This window comes from Saccostrea cucullata, unplaced genomic scaffold (genome assembly GCF_032062105.1).
Source record: "Saccostrea cucullata isolate Sc308-1 unplaced genomic scaffold, CSIRO_AGI_Scuc_v1 ctg2990, whole genome shotgun sequence".
Lineage (NCBI taxonomy): Eukaryota > Metazoa > Mollusca > Bivalvia > Ostreida > Ostreidae > Saccostrea > Saccostrea cuccullata.
The window spans coordinates 58088-74147 of NW_026922947.1; the positions used below are offsets into that span (position 1 = coordinate 58088).

General features: G+C 36.5%; 1 pseudogene; it reads right to left on the minus strand.

The window, feature by feature from the left end:
* Window positions 1-8528: 8528 nt before the first annotated feature.
* LOC134262854 (uncharacterized) lies at window positions 8529-9328 on the minus strand (annotated as a pseudogene).
* Window positions 9329-16060: the final 6732 nt, after the last annotated feature.

Below are 16060 nucleotides of genomic sequence, written 5' to 3' on the forward strand. Positions count from 1 at the left end.
CATGACACATATGGAAGACGATTTTCGACATCAGACGATTTGACACTTTTAATGCTGATTAAATATTTATCAATACATCAATTGTTTCTTGTCAATGTATAGATAAGAGTAATTATTTTAATGTTTAAACAAAAAAGATATATTAACAATTACACAAAGTGATGTGTGGATCTTGATTTCATATTGATCTAATGTTGCTGTACATCCTAATCAGTGACCGTAAACTCGTACAATAAAAAAAGAAATCTGCAATTTCGAGTACCATACGAAAGTATTCTACAAAATAAATAATAGTACACAAAATATTTCTAAATGTCAGGCCTTTAGATAGCATAAAAATGACCAATTTATTGATAACTTGATTCGGATACACAAGTTCACTTTTCCTTCGACTATGATTTTTTCATGCTCCGCAAGCGTGCACCAACACGACACTTCAACTGTTGATAGATACTTTAGAAATGCACATTTGAGAGAAATCTCACTTTGGTGCATGCTTGCGGAGGTATTTAATATGATCAATGAATAACGAAAATGATGATTTTTTTTTTTTTTTTTGTTAAACCATGTCAAGTTTACGTCATAAATATGACGTCATAAACAACCCATTATGTAAATATTGTCTATATTTGGAAAATCCTAACTCTTAATAATAAAAAATAAATAGAGTCCCTTTTCCTGGGTAACTTTAAAAAATGTAATTTTGGGGCCGATTTTGGCCCTTAGAGCCTGGACCTCTTTGATATGTAATACAACATTGTACTAGTTTTTCAACATATGAGTCAAAATTTTACTGTAAGACCAGCTACATGTATTAGAAATATATGCCTTTGTGCAATGTAAATTATAAACTCATGTTGCAACTGTGATATAAAGCCTAACATTTGAATTATTTACCAGTTGCTGAAAAGTTGACAGATTGTGAAAATGCAGCTCAAATGAAAGTTATAAAATTTTTATGTACATGTAATATGATTGTTGTTGAATATTTCTGCAACTTGGAAAATACCATACTGTTCATTCCCACATGCTAAGTACGTTAAGCTCCCGCTAGTCAAAATAGATCTCATGTCATTTTGTTATAAGAATTGGCAGTTCTCTCTTTAAGGTATGCACTGACGATATGCACATGCGATAGCCAAATTTCATATATAACTGTAACAAACAAATGTTCATTTGTTGATTAATAATTTGATATATTTGACGTTTTTATTGATATATTATAATTCAAACAATCAGACAATCAGTCAATTTTAATACTTGCCAGTTATGATATGCCTATATGTTTCTATGGCAACATACAGATTGTATGATCAAATGTTTGTTTGATTGTGTTTGTGTTTACTTCCTTTAGATACATTTAAATGGACAAATCAGATATTAAATTAAATACAATTGAACTCTTGAATTAACTTTTTTTTGTAATTTTGGCCTTTCAAAAATGGGAAAATTGTCCCAAACTTGAACTTTCGAAAAAGGGGAAAATGTCAATTTTGTTTCCATGGTTACTACTCTTTAACCCATTAGCCCCAAAAATATTATTGCATACATTGATTGTTCCCCTTTATAGATATTGTTATGCCAAGCTCCAGCATGGCTACATTCGAATGAAAAACTTCTTTGAAATATGCCCCAAATTTGACCTTTGAAAAAAAATGGAAAATATACATTTTTGTTTCCATGGTTACTACTCTTACACTTATTTGCCCCAAGAATATTATTGCATATATTGATAGTACAGTATGCCCCCTTCATAGATTTTATGATGCCAAGCTCCTGCATTACTGCATTCGAATGTAAAGCTTCTTTGAAATATGACCCAAATTTGAACTTTTAAAAAAAGGGGGAAATGTCAATTTTGTTTCCATGGTTACTACTCTTAAACCCATTAGCCCAAAAAATATTATTGCATATATTGATAGTACAGTATGCCCCTTTTAGAGATATTATTATGCCCAGCTCCAGCATGGCTGCAATCGAATGTAAAACTTCTTTGAAATATGCCTCAAATTGACCTTTGAAAAAAATGGAAAATCTCACTTTTGTTTCCATGGTTACTACTCTTACACTTATTTGCCCTAAAAATATTATTGCATATATTGATAGTACAGTATGCCACCTTCATAGATTTTATGATGCCCAGCTCTTGCATGGCTGCATTCGAATGTAAAGCTTCTTTGAAATATGACCCAAATCTTCACTTTAAAAAGGGGGAAAATGTCAATTTTGTTTCCATGGTTACTACTCTTAAACCCAATTATCCCAAAAATTTTGTTGCATATATTGATAGTACAGTATGTCCCCTTCATAGATATTATCATGCCCAGCTCATGCATGGCTGCATTCGAATGTAAAACGTCTTTGAAAAATGACCAAATTTGACCTTTTCAAAAGCTACTCAAGGACTCCTAATAGCATACAATATTCCAATATTGTAACATTTTTTAGAATTTTTTTTTATTATTTTAATCTAATCATTTTTCATCATATTAACAACACGTATCATGATCAGAACTTTAATGAATGTATTAACGGCAATATAAACACTCCAATCTTCTCGATTATTGTGAGAAAAAGGAGCATTTCAGGAAGGGAAAGTAGGTGAGTTCGTTACCATGGCAACGGCAATCCATAGCAGCATAATTGTTTCACTTTTTATGTTTATATATGTATACAAGGTATATGGAAACTTATTTTGATTTTCTGAGTACTAGTGTGCCACGCTCTATATATGATATGGTTGGTCATTACAGAGAATTGGCTGTTAATTTGTAATAATTACATTCACCTATTAAAATTCCACCAAAGTAGAATCTTCTATAGGCGAGATCCTCCTATTCCTATACAGCAGTAGGGTTCTATTTCTTTCAGGAACCTTTCCTTGCGCTCACTGTTTGCTGCGTACAGAACCCTAGTCTTGGACCTCCCAAGTCCTGTGCTGCCTCTCCATGGAAAACAACCTCTATGGGAAATTTTATGGTTACCATATGATGTATTTCCTCCAGTTGGTCGGTAAGGAGGGAATTCCTGCTGACGTACACGACTGTTGTTTCCCCCACGATGATATCCTCTTCGCTGATGACGTCCATCGGCCTTCCTTGTAGGAATAGTTCCTGATATTGTTTAAGGATTAACTTTGGGTTCGTTGTTTTCCTCATCCAGAATAAATACGATGAATTCTCCTAGTGGTCCTTGATAATAAATGACAATGGGAAAAGTTTACTGTGGCAACAACAACAGACTCAATTCAATCAAAAAAACTTACTTAAGCCTTCCGCTGGGGGGAGGGGGTTGAAAACTCTTGCACTTCATCATTAAGTTAAATGTTTTAATACTCTCAATATTTTTATTTATATTTTCCAGAGAATACAGCTACATAACACTGAAGACTCCGACATCACAAGTTATATCGACACAACTGGCAGCTATTCCCAAATGAAACGTTCCAGGAAGGAAGGGGAAATCCAGATGGTTGACATTTATTGAGATGTGAGTCTGTTTGGTGTACTTATGCTGATTCAGAACTTTCTACCTACTTAGATGAAAAAATGATTGAATTCACGCAGAAATTACGGATAATATTATTTAAAAGGTATAGAAAGATTAATGTTAATCCATTTATGCGAAAATCTAGTTATTCCACACGATACAACCAGGAAGAAATATTTTACCTATAGTTTAATATACCTTATTGCATTTACTATGGATGTTAATTAAGTCCCAAAAGCTGCAAAATAGTCAAGTAATTTGTTGTTAATTACTTAATATTATTTTTTTTTAATAATTTCTTTATATTGAAGAAAAAGCTTTGCAATTATGCTCTTTTACAGATGAATTTGACAAATTTTATTTTCTACTTATCGCAATGAATATCAGTTAATAATCATTCAACTCAACAAAATCTAAACTTGAGAATTATTCAATTAATAACGTTCAAACAAAAAGTTTAAAATTCCGGCTTAACTTATACACTTTTCCTTCTTTTTTAGTGCAACTAAGCAAAAAAGGCAAAGAATGCGGGGAAGCCCTGCCCAGAAGACTGAATAAGAGACATACTTGAAACTTTGCTACATTAACATTTTTTGGGAAAGCTGGAAGTACTTGTAATTACACAAAGATCAAGTTTTAATTGTATGTTTTGTTATAAAAAAAATATCATTATTTTATAAATGACCCAGATTCACATTAGTTATAGTTATAGTTGAATTTAATTTAAGAATAATTTCAGAATGTGACTGTATTTACACCAGTCTTGATATATCATGACAATGATATTATAATCCATGTTTACTTTATTCTGTTTTTTAAACAAAAAATGTATTTTTAATCAAAAGTCGATAATAAATCAAAAGCCCGAAAGGCTTCAATGGCGTCGGAAAATAAAAACAATTTCAAAAGATCTGCAAATAGGTCAAGTGAGTGACTCCAGAAACATAAAATAAAATCTTTAAAAAATAATCTTAACACAAATACAGTATTGGGCCGGATAGCCTTGTGTCCTGGTCCGAATGAGTCAGGGTTCGAATTGACCAGACATCGTCAGAAATGTCTATCCTCTATATCAATCTAATTTCTTTTCAGTCAATCGAAGACATATGAAGGGTTTCATAAATTATTTTAATTAATTGCCATTGTCAGAGTGTTGTTCTGTTGTATAGTGATTGCATCTTAACTACAACCATGACTCTTATGTTACAAGTACGATCGACTTACGATACGGCGCGGTAAACAAATGGAGGAAATGGATATATACAGTAATACTGGCATTACTGGTCAATATCGTAGGTTGTTCGGCTAAAATTGGATTGAAGATCGTAAAAGTAAAGCTAAGATTAAGAAATTCAATCTTTATAGTCTTGTTGTATTCGAGTTTACTTTGTTATTATTTTACCGTATTTAAAATTGTTTGTATTATAGTAATCGGTCCAAAAATGTGATTCATGACATTCGACGCACCCTCTCAGAAGAAATTCATCCGCAACAACCATAACGCTTTTCTTGCGTAAAAAGTAAACATAATATCGTTGTTTTGTAGTAGTATTAATTGAAGATACAATTGATTTAATTTAATTTTATATTCAAGCTATTATTCATTGTGAACGTTTTAAAAGAAATTGTTTTACAGCTGTTGCTATTTTCTATTGCGGATGCATCCACTGACACATGCGGTCGCGGGAACCTAGCTGACTGATCCCTATATGACGATCGGGCAAGCCCGACGCCATAAAAATGCAAAAAGTGAATCTGTTAGATTTTGAAATTACTTGATGTAAAGTTCAATATTGCAATTTTATTGCAATTAATTTTAAATCTCTTCGCTAAAAGAACACCATTTCATATTTTGATTCATTTTTACAACCTGAAACCAATTTAAGATATCTTATTATGCCATTGCATATTTTGATTCATTTATACAACCTGAAACCAATTTAAGATATGGATTTAAAAGAATTCTTATCTCTAATCTTCACGTCATATAGCTTACTATGACGTCATATCATATGGGCAAGTAGAATATTTGGTTGTAACCCTAACATACCTGCGGATAAAGATAGCTGGCATGGAAAAACGAAGCCACGTGGAGGTTTCCACAGACGAGCAAATTCTCATCTTGAGAAGCTACGCCAAACAATCGTAGTTATTGGCCGCAAATAATTATACAAAGAGGTAAAAGCTGCTGAGCTGGAAAATTTACCAGATAAGGTTCAGCTCTTGTATACAGAAAAGTCATACGAGAAAATTTAGAGAGATTTGCCGACCAGGTCCAGAAACTCACGCACAAAAGTGAGGGTTTAATTGAAAACGAAAAATTAAAGAACTCTGGTAATTAGGGAATAACTATCTCCTAATTTGGTATTTGCGACCGTTAATGCTGATTTAACGGTCGCAAACTGAGTTTTACCGGCGACGTGTAAGCGGAGCCGGTAAAACGGATGTTTGCGACCGTTAAATCAGCAATAACGGTCGCAAATACCAAATTAAAAGATCAGTTATTCCCATTCTAATGAAATCCATGCATTTTGTTTGTTGTTTACGTCTTATTTTGATGAATTTTGTTATAAGAAATACGTCACGGAGCATTGTGTTTTTGCGTCGCTCTATTATGACATCACAATGAAAAAGCTTTCAAGTTCGTAAATGCTCGTTTTACTGCTTCAAACATCAGTGCATTAGCCAATCAAAGAGTGTTTTACAAAACAATTGCATTAGAATGTCTATTTAAGTAAACGCATCAAAATACAGCATGATAAAACACCCCATCGAGAAAATAAAAAGAAATATAAAATACATGGTTACTGTCTTGAAATATAATCGATATTTGGGCGAGGGTAAGAAAACGTGATAGAGGGCGAGGCTTGCCGAGCCCTCTTACGTTTTCGACCCGAGCCCAAATATCGCTTAATATTTGAAGACATTTATCATGTATTTTATTTATCCTGCAACAAAATTTTACATTTGAGCGTCCAAAACAAGCTAATTCCGACATATTGGTACGATTCCATTTGTCATACCGGCGTACGCCGAATGCGCCGCTTGACCTTTCGTAACCCGGCTTGTTACTTCATTTGACCGGCGAAGGTTCGCCGGCGTACGCCGGTCTGAAATGACCGGCAAGGAGATCGCCGGTCTTAGAAATATGGCAGGAAGAGAAAACAACTGTGAAAATGCAGATACTTTTTAACAGATCCACATGTTCTTTATCTGTTTGCATATTTTGAGCAAATCTGTATTCATATTATTAAAATATGTCTTCATTTTCTGAAAAATAAAATTTTTCCTGAGGTCCATGGTTTTATTCAAATTGAATTTCGAATTTTTCTAACTAAGATATACTGTAAAAAATGATAACACTTTTTAATTGATAATCATTTAACGTAATTATTCATTTAAAAAAAAATCATTTCGCCTGTTTACTTCATTTGCCTCTTAGACTTTCTACGCCGGTCATATGACCGGCGCAATTCGGCGTACGCCGATCAGCGACAAATGAAACTGGCCCATTTAGGCACATATCTGCAGTTGAAACTATGACGCCATGGCGTGAACATTGCAGTATACGTGACGTCACAATGCTTTTGGAACGTCGGAATACATCAAAGGCTCTATTAGGGCAGTGACCGGATAAAGCTTTGGTTTATTAGGTTACCTTTATTAGGTCAATGCAAGGAGTAGTTGCAGGATAAAAAAGGTACATCTTTTTTTGTAATTTTACCATACGAAACATCTTCACTTTGTCGTCGGAACCGTGTAAGGAGGAGGTGAATATCCGCTCTACCCCCTCATCTTGACGTACGTAAACAAAAGTTCTATAGCGTTTCTCTATATTATATACTGTTACTAAAGTGAAACGGAACAGAGAAAACACTATGTTAAAATTTTCCGCTGTTTATTAGTGCCCGCAATATAATATACAGTATAGATTACAATAATGGCGGAGCTGACAGAGACACGTCTGTACTCTGCAGCGTATAACAGAAAAGAGAGCGAGGATAGGTATACGTCACGACAGGTGCTGTGACGTATACCCTGTGATCAGAGGTAGCAGGGCAATTTTTGCCCAGTACCTCCAGGACCACCACAGTTCATTTAAGTAATTCAATGCATCAATTAACCAACACAGTGAAGTCTCAAAGCTCAATAATTTACTTAAATGCTTTAAAATTGTGTTCTTTGATGAACAAATTTTACTAAGCTGACTTTCTACATACAGTTTTTTATTTTTAAAACTTAGTTTTACCTCTGAGGCCTGTATGTACATTTGGGAATTAAAAAATAAGCTTTTTCAAACATATTTTATACGTAGTACGTAAATGATGATGCATATAACATAGTACAACAGAATAAAGTTAGCTAAAGCACATTTTGCTAATCTTCCACTTGGATTCTTTATCCCCATAAGCCAACGCAATGGATTATGATCTGTAACGAAAGTGAATTTATGTCCAAATAAAGACTGCCTAAATATTCCAATTCCCCATGCAATTCATACTTTGTTGCTCTTTCTCGTCAATAATAGTGGTATTATTTGGCAGATCTACTCTATGATAATCCACAACCTTTTGAATAATCTTTGATGATTTTGTGATTCTTACACTCTTAGAATTTTCTTTCAGTGGTTCTGAAAATTTATATCTTATACTATTTTTTGTGTCTCTAGCATGAATTTGTCTCAGTTTTGGCAAACTAAGTCCACAAATAACCAATTTTCGAAGTGTTAAGCTGACACAACTTTGCCTCTTAATAATGGCTCTAAAGACTCTTTACATGTGTAATATGATAAATAAAAAAACATTTTCAGACACTGCACTTTCTAACAAACATAAATTAGAGTAATATAATTTTTCCAATGCAGTTACATCTGCCATTGCATTATGGGCCCCACATTCCTCTCCTAATAGATTGTGAACTAGTGTCTCTTGCTTGAAGTTAGGAAGCTAGACATCTTTCAGTAACTTCTTGGAAATCTTTAGATTGTCAAAAAATCCAGTTGCAGTTTTACAAAATCTTTCAAGAAGATCACAATCTCCTCAATGGTGTCGCAAAATTGGTATGTCAAAGTTTTGAATGTTATGCCCCACTAATACTGGATGGTTAAAAGACTCCAAAGATATCAGAAACTTGGTAAGTGCTTCGGGTGGAGTAACTGCAGCCACTGCGTCTCCCTTATAGCAAAGGCTATTTCCATCAACGGTCAAACAGGTTACTTCAGATGCTTCCTTGCTGATGGATCGAGTCGGCAAAACATAAACTGAGAGCTTCTTTTCTTGGCACTTTGCTGCAATTTGGAGTATATCAGATGTTCGTCCTATAGTAAAAATCAAAATGTGTGATCTTATGATATTGGAATATTCAATGTAAGGATAACAAGAGGATTTTGATAATATATTGTACGATTAACAAACATCTATAAATTTTACATGGACTGAAATCAAAAAATAAACAAACCTAATCCTCCCGTTTCCAAATCAAAGAACACCATCGGACGTGTATGCATATTGTCAACAGGGGCATCCAGTTCAATATCATCTATGTCTTATGTTCTCTTCAGCCTCTAAACAGATGTTTGACTTATATGTATCTCCTTGAAAAACAATTCTTTTTTTTTAAATTGTATCAATATACATGTACGAGTAAATATATTAAAGATAATGAAACCGCTAAAAATTAGCCAATATTAAATAGATGTACTTGCACATGTTCCTTCAAGAACAGACTGCGATGCATTCTTATATTGCCTTTCAACTTTCAGTTCCAGTCTTATTCTTTTCACGCTTGGCTGTGCATTTCTCAGGCGCTTTCGTTTCAGCTTAGCATCCTTGCGTCTCATGAGTCTCAAGGTATGTGTACCGGATGATAAAGAACGAGGTTTATTCAGCTACAAATGAAAGTTACCAAATTACTAAACATTGAAACACATAAGTACTCATTTAAATGTGGGGAAACAATCATAATTATTGTGGAAGTATGCAAAATATAAACATTTTTATAAATTGTAGATTTAGGTCAACTTCAAAGTGACCTTGAGGACACGCCCTTTGCCTCTGGGTCTTGCCTTGAACAATTTTTAATCTTCAACATGCAGAGCTACGTAAATATCCAACACTGGCTGTTCTTCAGAAGAAGATTTTTTAGCAACTAGTACTTTTGGTTAGGGGGGGTGTTGAATGATTGATTTTTGTTTAACGTCCCACTTGAGAATTTTTTTACTCATATAGAGACGTCACCGTATGCCGGTGAAGGGCTTCAAATTTAGACCTATACTCGGCACTCAGGGCCATTGAGCAGTGAGCGTTCTTTATCGTGCCAGCGCCTACGCTGACACGGGACCTACGTTTTTAAGGTCATAACCGAAAGACCCGTGACTTTCACTTCTAGTGCCGAGCCTTTGGCGAAGGAACAGTCACTACCTTTGTTTACGTCTTAGGTATGACGCGGCACCGCGTACGAAATTCGAACCCGGGCCTCCCGATCACGAAGCGAACGCTCTACCACTAGGCTACCGTGACCGGTGGGGGTGTAATAAAAATTGTGTCTTTAAATAATTATGTTCAGACATTTTAAAATTCATGTTGAAGAAGTAACTTGGATATTCAGGTGGTAAAAGGAACCTTGGAGACTCCAGTTGTTGAAGAAACCTTGTTCACACCAGTGGAAGATGGAACCTTGGACACTCAGGTGAAAGAAGGAACCTTGGACACTCCAGTGGTAGAAGGAACCTTGGACACTCCAGTGGTAGATGGAACCTTGGACACTCCAGTGGTAGAAGGAACCTTGGACACTCCAGTGGTAGATGGAACCTTGGACACTCAGGTGGTAGAAGGAACCTTGGACACTCCAGCGGTAGAAGGAACCTTGGACACTCCAGTGGTAAAAGGAACCTTGGACACTCAAGTGGTAGAATGAACCTTGGACACTCCAGTAGTAGAAGGAACCTTGGACACTCCAGTGGTAGAGGAAACCTTGGACACTCCAGTGGTAGATGGAACCTTGGATACTCCAGCGGTAGAAGGAACCTTGGACACTCCAGTGGTAGAAGGAACCTTGGACACTCCAGTAGTAGATGGAACCTTGGACACTCCAGTGGTAGAGGAAACCTTGGACACTCCAGTAGTAGATGGAACCTTGGATACTCCAGTGGTAGAATGAACCTTGGAAACTCCAGTGGTAGAAGGAACCTTGGACACTCCAGTGGTAGAATGAACCTTGGACACTCCAGTGGTAGAAGGAACCTTGGACACTCCAGTGGTAGAAGGAACCTTGGACACTCCAGTGGTAGAAGGAACCTTGGACACTCCAGTGGTAGAGGGAACCTTGGACACTCCAGTGGTAGAAGGAACCTTGGACACTTCAGTGGTAGAAGGAACCTTGGACACTCCAGTGGTAGAAGGAACCTTGGACACTCCAGTGGTAGAAGGAACCTTGGACACTCCAGTGGTAGAAGGAACCTTGGATACTCAGGTGGTAAAAGGAACATTGGATACTCAGGTGGTAAAAGGAACCTTGGACACTCTAGCGGTAGAAGGAACCTTGGATACTCAGGTGGTAAAAGGAACCTTGGACACTCCAGCGGTAGAAGGAACCTTGGATACTCAGGTGGTAAAAGGAACATTGGATACTCAGGTGGTAAAAGGAACCTTGGACACTCTAGCGGTAGAAGGAACCTTGGATACTCAGGTGGTAAAAGGAACATTGGATACTCAGGTGGTAAAAGGAACCTTGGACACTCAAGTGGTAGAATGAACCTTGGACACTCCAGTAGTAGAAGGAACCTTGGACACTCCAGTGGTAGAGGAAACCTTGGACACTCCAGTGGTAGATGGAACCTTGGATACTCCAGTGGTAGAAGGAACCTTGGATACTCAGGTGGTAAAAGGAACCTTGGACACTCCAGCGGTAGAAGGAACCTTGGATACTCAGGTGGTAAAAGGAACCTTGGATACTCCAGCGGTAGAAGGAACCTTGGATACTCAGGTGGTAAAAGGAACCTTGGATACTCAGGTGGTAAAAGGAACCTTGGACACTCTAGCGGTAGAAGGAACCTTGGATACTCAGGTGGTAAAAGGAACCTTGGACACTCCAGTGGTAGAAGGAACCTTGGATACTCCAGTGGTAGAAAGAACCTTGGACACTCCAGTGGTAGAAGGAACCTTGGATACTCAGGTGGTAGAAGGAACCTTGGACACTCCAGTGGTAGAAAGATCCTTGGACACTCCAGTGGTAGAAGGAACCTTGAACACTCCAGTGGTAGATGGAACCTTGGATACTCAGGTGGTAAAAGGAACCTTGGATACTCCAGCGGTAGAAGGAACCTTGGATACTCAGGTGGTAAAAGGAACCTTGGATACTCAGGTGGTAAAAGGAACCTTGGACACTCTAGCGGTAGAAGGAACCTTGGATACTCAGGTGGTAAAAGGAACCTTGGACACTCCAGTGGTAGAAGGAACCTTGGATACTCCAGTGGTAGAAAGAACCTTGGACACTCCAGTGGTAGAAGGAACCTTGGATACTCAGGTGGTAGAAGGAACCTTGGACACTCCAGTGGTAGAAGGAACCTTGGACACTCCAGTGGTAGAAGGAACCTTGGACACTCAGGTGGTAGAAGGAACCTTGGACACTCCAGTGGTAGAAAGATCCTTGGACACTCCAGTGGTAGAAGGAACCTTGAACACTCCAGTGGTAGATGGAACCTTGGATACTCAGGTGGTAAAAGGAACCTTGGACACTCAGGTGGTAGAAGGAACCTTGGACACTCAGGTGGTAGATGGAACTTTGAATACTCATGTGATAGAAGGAACCTTGGACACTCGGGTGGTAGAGGGAACCATGGACACTCCAGTAGTAGAAGGAACCTTGGACACTCTGTCTTTGTGTCCATAAAAAAATCAAGACAAAATTAGTTCTCAACTCAATTTTTTTTCAGTTTTTTTTTCTCAGCTTTGAGCAAAACTACTGACCTATAAAAAATTCTCTGACATTTTTTTCACTTCAATTAAATTTTTAAGTTTAATTTTAAGAATACTTAATTTTTCTCAAGAAAACTGGACATGGCTGCTGTTCATAAACGTCTGCGACGCAATCATCGTTATGCAAGGGCACTACGTGCTTAAGGGGTTTTTAGAGCTACGAGGGACCTCTTGTCTTACTCTGACGAGGAACTCCACAAAAGATATCGCTTTAGGAGACCGACTATCTTGTTTATTCACGATGTATCGTATTCCACCCACAGATACAGGAAAGGACGAGGAAGCTGGAGGAACCCACAGCACGTATACGAGAAAAAGTGGTGGAATTCTGTGCAGTAAGTGGAAGAAAAACAGACATACACCTGGCAATAGGCAATGTTATGGAAATGTATACTACCTTAAAACAGCCACACAGTCTTTTAAATGCTGGCTATAGGAGCTCAAGAGGAGGAGGATCTATGGGAAAAAGAAGTCTTCCTGATTTATTTGAAATGCGATTGTTTTCTCCTTAACCTTTCCCAAGGATATGATAAATTAATTCATAAAATATAAAATGACGCTTTTTACAGTAATGAGAAGCTTTTTAAAGTGATGTGAAGCTTACACTTGTGATTTCAGCATTCGTGTGCATTCTCAGCAGTGAAATTATTTGATTTGTTAACAATGATGTCAACTTGATTATAATACCCATTCTCGAGAAATGTCATTGAGTTTCTTCATTTTTCTTATAGAAGTGACATATATTCTGTGTTATTATGATATTAAACAAGCAGTGATACACATGTATTTTTACTAGCGTTACCATTGTGTTTCTTGTGTGAGGATTCCAGTGAACTTTTACAATATTCCTCCTTGGAGAATTGATTGATAGAGGGTGGCAGATCAGCTGTACTGATGGTGGCAGTACCTTTGCAGTTCTTTGGACAGGTTAAAGGAATTGTATTTATTTAACGCTGATTCAACATTGATTCGCAGTGATACCCACACTCAGGAAATATGACCATGTTTCCTTAATTTTTTCTGTGGGTGATAAGCACTCTGTGATGTTGTGAAATGACACTTGCATGTTTAACAGTGATAGACACTTGCATTTTTTGCAGTGATAGACACTTGCATTTTTGGCAGTGATGTGACACTTGCAATGTTAACAGTAATATCATTGTGTGTCTAGTTCCTTTCAAATACTTTTATTTTCTTTATGGGGAAAGTATGGACAAAGACGTCTGGCTGAGGGTAGAACAGTTGCAGTCATTTTGACCAGGAAGTGAAATTGTATAAATTTAACACTGATTCATCTGATTCGCATTGATACTCATAAATGTGACCATGTTTCCTTTATTTCACAGTAATTTAATATATCTAAAAAAACTTAGTTTGTTTAAAATTATATGCTTTAATTTTTTATTTTACATTTAATTATTATAAACTAAGGTTTTTAATCTTAAAACATTTTATAAAGTTGCATGAATGGGGTATTATAGTATTTAAGGAAGACCAATACTTTTAAGGATATGGTTTTAATTTTACACATCGACGTTAAGTTTTATATATATGTATGTGTATATGTATACTGAATAATCTCTCTTGTATAAGGGGACGACCATCTTATTCATTCGGGGGAAGGGGGGTGTGGCAGATTTTGGAAATAAATAATCTGTCCTTGAAAATAAATAATCTGTCCTCCACTACAGAGAAAATAAATAATCTGACCTTGACTTCTCATAATTAAATATTGTAAAAATACCTTTTTTATTTACGTGTAATTTAATTTTAAAAGTTTTCAATTCAATTTTTTTGCCTTGCTTCGCTCGCCATTTTAGAACCAAATAATATTTATAATCAGATTATCAGGCTGGATAATTAAGTCAGTTTATCAACATGACAATGTGCACTTAGTAGGAGTGATGAGTAACTTTAAATACAAACCAATTCTAATACAACACGCAAAAACGTAACATTCTTTTGCAAAGTCGATTTTTAGTTTTATTTTAAAGTTTTAGTTTTAAGTACTTAAGTGCGCCAAATTCATACAGAGGATCCCCAAGGCTATATATAAACATATTTGTTACGATGTCACATGACCTTGTTGATCACGTGACGGTCATTTCTTCTTTATTGAAATGTTTCACATAAATCGCTTCGGCGCAGGTTGTAAGCACAATTATTATTTACATTTGTCACATAAATAAACTCGTTGCATCCTTGTGAAACCGAAATGTGCTTGGGAAAAGTTATACTATTTCTTTGGAACAATTTATTTCAGATTAACTTCAACTTACCGGCAAATCTGAGGGTATTTTCCACCGAATATCGTCAACTGTTTAAAAACAAAGCCACCATCCATATTTCCCAAGCAAGATTCAGTTAGAGTGGAACTTCTTTTACATAATTCCATAAAAGATGTTAAATAAATCCTCATAACCAACCTGCGCCAGGCTCTTTTACACACATATTTTGAATTGTGCCTTTGTCCACGGGTATAAAAAAGGGTAAATGTCAAACGTATATTTTCGTAGGGAGTTTGAACACGCTGACTCTTAAGCAAGAGTAACAAAGCAAGGTTATCTATATTATTCGGATATATTACAGTTAAAAAAAGGGATAAAACACGTTTTTTTTAAACTAGAATTCTGCAACTTTATATACAGATTGAAATACAGATGTAAAGTTTATGACATTCTCCCCATCATTACAGCTCAAGTATGCTGTGACTTGACGTCATTCCTGATTATGACAATGAGCACACGGCGGGTGTGACCGGTCAGCAGGGGATGTTCACTCCTCCATGGCACCTGATCCCACCTCTGATGTTTCGGAGGTCCGTGTTTGCTCTGCTCTTGTTTTGTATATTTGTTTAATGGACGTTGAGATTGAATACTGTTCGTTATTTCCATATCCTTATTTCAAGTATGACGTCATACATTTGTAGTTCAGAGAAGTTCATGCACAGAGTACACTACAATATTCTCTCGGAAACCTTATCGTACCTGCGCACAAAAGATAAATTTTCTTGTCGAATAATTATACTTTCCGGATAAATTAATACAAAATATATACACTGGCGGATTGAAGGTACACAAACATGTGTACGACCCCAGGCCCTCCCTTAAAATTTCTATGTATAATACGAATAATAATAATGCCATACTTTTGGACAATAGTTTATACCAATTTTAATATTTTTGTGCCTAGTGTTACTCTAAATATTCTCAAAAACCCAAGAGCTTCAGGGGGCTTGCCCCCTGGGCCCTTTTCATCCAAAGTATGATATGACTTAATGTCATACTTTGGTACACATCTAATTAATTCCTACAAAAGATTTACTCATATAAATATTGAAAACCAAAGAGTTTAAGGTGGGTTTGCTCCCTGAACTAACTTCATTCAAAGTACGGTATGACCAGTATTTATTATATCATACTTTGGATCCCTAATACATGTAACCAATACCACAATAATAGTGTCTGGTTTTACTCTTAAAATACACAAAACCCCAAGAGCTTCGGTGTGGGGTACTCCCTTGGCCTCCACAAGGGCTTCGCTAAGGACCCACTGGGGCCCTTATGGCGGCCCTAGACCTCTTGCCAAAAAAGTTA